Here is a 6,513-nt window from a genome sequence, read left to right on the forward strand (position 1 = left end):
GTGATTACTATAATTGTATCATCAGCGAAAAGATCAAACTTTGCATGTTCATGAATACAGAGTGTGGTAAGTCGTTAATATATATTAAGAACAATTACAGACTCAAGACTGAACCATGTGGGACAACATTATTGGTATGTCCCCAGTTAAAATACTCTGCTGGTTTTGCAGACTATCTGTACTGTTAATTTCAACCTTCTGCATTCTTCCAGTTAAGTATGAATTAAAACATTTGCGTGTTGTCCCACTCATACCACAATACTTTAGCTTATTGAGAGGAATTTCATGATTCACACAATCAAAAACCTATGAGAGATCACAAAATATCTCGATGGGTGATGTTCCGTAGATCAGTGAAAGCGTATATAGCATTTTCTATTGAAAAGCGTTTCTGAAAACCAAACTGAAATTTTGTTAGTACTTCATTTTTACAAATATGTGGTGCTACTCTTGAATACAATACTTTTTCAAGAACTTTGGATAAGGCTATGAGAAGTCAGATTGGGCAGTAGACGTTATCTACAGATCTATCCCGCTTTTTTTGCAATGGTTAAACAATAGCGTATTTCAGTCCATCTGGAAAAATGCCCTGTTTCAGTGAGCTACTACATACGTGGCTGAGAATCCCACTTATTTGTTGTGAACAAGCTTTTAGTACTCTGTTGGAAATCCCATCAATTCCATGTGAACTGTAACTTTTGTGTAAATTTATTATTTTCCTAATTTCAGTTGGAGAGGTGGGTTGAATTTCAGTTTTATCAAATTGCATAGGTATTGCGTCTTCCATATACTGCCTTGCATTTTCTAATGAATAGCTGGATCGTATTTTCTCTACAACACTTAAATAATGATTATTAAAAATGTTTTCTACTTCTGACTTCTTGTCAACAAACTTTACATTGTGTTTCATAGAAATACAGTCTCCCTGGGCTCTCAGTTACCCTGTGGCTCTTTTCACAATATTCCAAATTTTTTAAATTTTATCGTGAGATGTGCTAATCTCAGCCATAATACACATACTTTTCGATTTTTAATAACTTTTCTTAAAAGAGTGCAGTAGTTTTTATAATATTTCACTGTTTCAGAATCATAGCTCCTCCTAGCTATAAGATACCTTTCCCTTTCCTATTTACAATAGTTTTTATCCCTTAAGTAAGCCATGGCTTTTTACAAGGTTTCTTAAAATTATATTTCACTGTTTTCTTAGGGAAAATGTTTTCAAATATACATAAAAAGGTATCATGGAATAGGTTAAATTTTAAATTAGCATCATGTTCCCTGTACACCTCATTCCATTCTAACTGTTGCAAACTTTCCCTAAGATTTTGAATTGTTAAATCGATAATGGAACGCACTGTTTATGGAGGACTGTTTTGCATTAGTGTATGGAGCTATATCATATACTGTAAGTAGTTATGAATCATGATCAGACAAACCACTCTTAACAGGAAACGTTTTTATTTGACTAAATTTATGTTGGTCTATCAAAACGTTATCGATCAGTGTGCTGCTTTCCTGTACCTCCCGAGTAGGAAAATCAGCAATTGATGTGAAATTGAAAGAAAGTAGAGATATGAATAATCATAAGTTTTGGTGACTATGCCATTCTTCACCTCTGTACGTGCTTGTTGTAGACAGTCCTACAGAATAGTGTTTTATCTGAAAGAAAGTCATGGAACAACATTTATTCTTGCGTAGGCATCTTTAACATCCACATTTCAAAACCATGTGTCTGTGTTGCTCTTTCGTCGTCCTTGTTTCGTAGGTCCGAGAGTAAAGCGTGTCGTTTTATGAACAGAGATTGTCAATTTATTCCAGCTGTCTTTGTCTGTCTCAATTGATGCACTGTAATATGTTGTTTAAGTCAGCCTTCTCCTTCTTGAAGCACCACCATTTGATTCTTGGTGTTCCGTTTCCGGCAGAGTACACAGATCACCTCAGACTGATCTCAGCTGAATTTGTAGTCCCCTCATTGTGTTCCTCGATATGTCATACATCCACGTTACGATCTATTTTCACTATAAATTTGTTTTTAGTATTAAAAGTGATAAAGTGATAACAAATACACCAGCTCACATCTACATGTCTACCCTGCAAATAGCAGTGAAGTGCACACTAAAGATACATCGGATTGGACACGTTATTAGTACTTCTTCTCACTGAATTCAAACGTGGAGCGCAGGAGGAATGTCTGTTTCAATACCTTTCTTCGAATTGTGATTGATGTGACGGCGTATTCACGATTCCTATGGAAACGATACGGAGAGGATTCCAGTATATTCCTAGAATCATCACTTAAAGGCATTTCCTGAAACTTTGCAAGTAATTAGGTAGTCGTTAGAAAAGTGTTCGGAACATGCAATGACTTTTGCGTCTCTCTCTTTGTTAACGGCGTCTCAGAATGCACAGGAGTGTCAATTACGCTCTTCTCGATAAAAGGTTAATGTGAGGAAAAATTTTAGTCTTTCTGCGACACAGAATGTTCAGACACTGAGAAGGTTCCAAAATATAAAGGGCCTAAAGTCATACTCCTTTGTAAGGGAGGTCAGTTATGAACCTCTTCAGTTTCCTCGAAAACAGGAGTTGAATTATATGTTTTCATGGTTTTATTTTCATGTATTTGTGATTGTTTTGTGTAAACGTACTTGTGAGTCTACGGCAGTAGAATACCAACAGTACACGCAGTTTAGAAATAAATTACCTTTGCAACTGAGAATAAGTATGATCCAACTTGCGGAGCAACAAGCGTCCTGTGTACTACAGATCTGTATTACTGCAGATTAAGCGTACGCCTCCATAATTGTAATGCGAAATCTGAACGTGGTAGAAGCCTCGTTGTCCTGTGCTGCATCTAGACTGAGTACACAGTCTCTAATTTTCCACCCACCTGATGTGGTCTGTAGATGACCGTGCAAAGAAGAAGCGCTACGATGGTAGATTAGTATTTCTTGAGCTGAGACTGTAGGAAACACTCTAATTTACAGCTCTCAACGCAATAAAATCGGGCATGTTTTATAATTTCCACATATAAAGGTACAATAAAATTACATCTAAAACAACACTCATTACAGAATTTAATATCGTAAGAATCAGAAGGCCCTTTAATAGAATGATATACATAAATTACAATAACACATAGTAAAATTAACTTCCTATATAAACTATGGACTGCACATTTCTAAGAGGTGCGATTCTTTAAAACAGTTGTATATGTGGGGTGCATCTAAGACGTTAAACGTGTGACCTGCCACCTACAACCTCACAGTCGTGCTGTTCTACTCCAGCACGCTCCTTTCTCTCTCCGCGACCCACTAATGAGCCCGAAACACTTTGCTCGTTGCGTATAGCTGGTGCGAGCTGAAGGAGATTAAGTGTTTCGTCTCTATTTCTTAATTTCGAAGGTGTTGAAGATGAATTGTAAGGGAAAGGATTCTGAATAAGCGTATGACAGCTTACTGTTGAGAGGACCGCTGCTGTGTGTGAGGTTACGGCCGAGTTTTAAGAATGTCATCGTAATGCTGTTATGTCCTGAACCCGGAGACGTTTACGGTGAACAGATACCTCCTCATAAAGTCATGTGAAGTATTCAACAAACATCTGCGAAACGGATATTTATATGGGACGTCTATAATCAAGCTGGGGTGACCAAGTCGTATACGAAAGGGCCCTGTACGTTACAACGATAGACTGAGTAGGGTTTCATTTAGTCATGGAGAGAAACAAGAGGACAGAATAAAGTCACATATATTGATAATGTGCACGGAGATCGCTTTTAATCGAGAAATGTGTAAAGGAAGTTACTGTTGCGTTTATGACGATACAAGTGAATTATGTTAATATACATAACAATATTTTGCCAAAGGTGCATAGACCCCGAATGGAAGTGGTGATGAAGAAATGAATAACGTCCACATAAACCAAGTGACTGCTGAGCTGACAATTAGAATAAGGATTCTGACCCACAGAAGGGCACACATCCATCAGTTTGCTTGAATAAGTGCACATTGAGTTGAACGTGCTGAGATTATGACTGAATTTAGAATACTAAAACCTAACTCGAACCCATGGACCTATCAGCGACATCGAAACATCGCTCACCAATGCTACATTTGCCTACAATACTTTTCACAATTAGAGGCAGATAATGACTGCAGTTTTAATATGTGTGTGTGACGTATCAATTGTGACAACAGGGTTGTGCAGCTGGACTCTCGCGAGAGGTATAAACAAAACTTCCCTGTAACCGCTCTTCGCTTGATCATCTCTTTTGTCCCCAGAATGAGATTTTCACTCTGCAGCAGATTGTGCGCTGATATGAAACTTCCTGGCAGATTAAAACTGTGTGCCCGACCGAGAATCGAACTCGGGACTTTTGCCTTTCGCGGGCAAGTGCTCTACCAACTGAGCTACCGAAGCACGACTCACGCCCGGTACTCACAGCTTTACTTCTGCCAGTACCTCGTCTCCTACCTTCCAAACTTAACAGAAGCTCTCCTGCGAACCTTGCAGAACTAGCACTCCTGAAAGAAAGGATATTGGGGAGACATGGCTTAGCCACAGCCTGGGGAATGTTTCCAGAATGAGATTTTCACTCTGCAGCAGAGTGTCCGCTGACATGAAACTTCCCGGCAGATTTAAACTGTGTGCCCGACCGAGACTCGAACTCGGGACCTTTGCCTTTCGCGGGCAAGTGCTCTACCAACTGAGCTACCGAAGCACGACTCACGGCCGGTACTCACAGCTTTACTTCTGCCAGTACCTCGTCTCCTACCTTCCAAACTTAACAGAAGCTCTCCTGCGAACCTTGCAGAACTAGCACTCCTGAAAGAAAGGATATTGCGGAGACATGGCTTAGCCACAGCCTGGGGAATGTTTCCAGAATGAGATTTTCACTCTGCAGCAGAGTGTGCGCTGATATGAAACTTCCTGGCAGACTAAAACTGTGTGCCCGACCGAGACTCGAACTCGGGACCTTTGCCTTTCGCGGGCAAGTGCTTTACCAACTGAGCTACCGAAGCACGACTCACGGCCGGTACTCACAGCTTTACTTCTGCCAGTACCTCGTCTCCTACCTTCCAAACTTAACAGAAGCTCTCCTGCGAACCTTGCAGAACTAGCACTCCTGAAAGAAAGGATATTGCGGAGACATGGCTTAGCCACAGCATGGGGAATGTTTCCAGAATGAGATTTTCACTCTGCAGCAGAGTGTGCGCTGATATGAAACTTCCTGGCAGATTAAAACTGTGTGCCCGACCGAGACTGGAACTCGGGACCTTTGCCTTTCGCGGGCAAGTGCTCTACCAACTGAGCTACCGAAGCACGACTCACGCCCCGTACTCACAGCTTTACTTCTGCCAGTACCTCGTCTCCTACCTTCCAAACTTAACAGAAGCTCTCCTGCGAACCTTGCAGAACTAGCACTCCTGAAAGAAAGGATATTGCGGAGACATGGCTTAGCCACAGCCTGGGGAATGTTTCCAGAATGAGATTTTCACTCTGCAGCAGAGTGTGCGCTGATATGAAACTTCCCGGCAGATTAAAACTGTGTGCCCGACCGAGACTCGAACTGGGGACCTTTGCCTTTCGCGGGCAAGTGCTCTACCAACTGAGCTACCGAAGCACGACTCACGCCCGCTACTCACAGCTTTACTTCTGCCAGTACCTCGTCTCCTACCTTCCAAACTTAACAGAAGCTCTCCAGCGAACCTTGCAGAACTAGCACTCCTGTATTGCGGAGACATGGCTTAGCCACAGCCTGGGGAATGTTTCCAGAATGAGATTTTCACTCTGCAGCAGTGTGCTGTGAGTACCGGGCGTGCGTCGTGCTTCGGTAGCTCAGTTGGTAGAGCACTTGCCCCCGAAAGGCAAAGGTCCCGAGTTCGAGTCTCGGTCGGGCACACAGTTTTAATCTGCCAGGAAGTTTCATATCAGCGCACACTCTGCTGCAGAGTGAAAATCTCATTCTGCAAACATTCCCCAGGCTGTGGCTAAGCCATGTCTCCGCAATATCCTTTCTTTCAGGAGTGCTAGTTCTGCAAGGTTCGCAGGAGAGCTTCTGTTAAGTTTGGAAGGTAGGAGACGAGGTACTGGCAGAAGTAAAGCTGTGAGTACGGGGCGTGAGTCGTGCTTCGGTAGCTCAGTTGGTAGAGCACATGCCCGCGAAAGGCAAAGGTCCCGAGTTCGAGTGTCGGTCGGGCACACAGTTTTAATCTGCCAGGAAGTTTCATCTCTTTTGTCCTCATTATGTCATGTTTAGCTGTGTATGATTTAGAATGCCAAATGACAGTAGATCTTGCGTGCACCGACCAAGTCGATGTCTCGTAGCGAACCAGCATTCTGTACACTACTTATTGATTGCCAAACAATTGACCGCTGCAGTTGAGAAACAGCAAGAAAATTACTCCCACTCCTTATCTCTTCTTGTGTGCCTGTCAATGAGTACTTGTGCAGGCAGCTAAATAGAAATCCCGTTCTCAGACTACTTTCTGATTTTGTGGACAAATCGTCTCTCCT

The 6,513-nt window shown here is 42.0% G+C and overlaps 1 non-coding gene across 1 annotated transcript; it reads left to right on the forward strand.

The window, feature by feature from the left end:
* Nucleotides 1-5,823: 5,823 nt before the first annotated feature.
* Nucleotides 5,824-5,898, forward strand: Trnas-cga. Its single transcript has one exon. It is a non-coding gene; the product is annotated as a tRNA-Ser (tRNA).
* Nucleotides 5,899-6,513: the final 615 nt, after the last annotated feature.

Source organism: Schistocerca piceifrons, chromosome 8, assembly GCF_021461385.2.
Source record: "Schistocerca piceifrons isolate TAMUIC-IGC-003096 chromosome 8, iqSchPice1.1, whole genome shotgun sequence".
NCBI lineage: Eukaryota > Metazoa > Arthropoda > Insecta > Orthoptera > Acrididae > Schistocerca > Schistocerca piceifrons.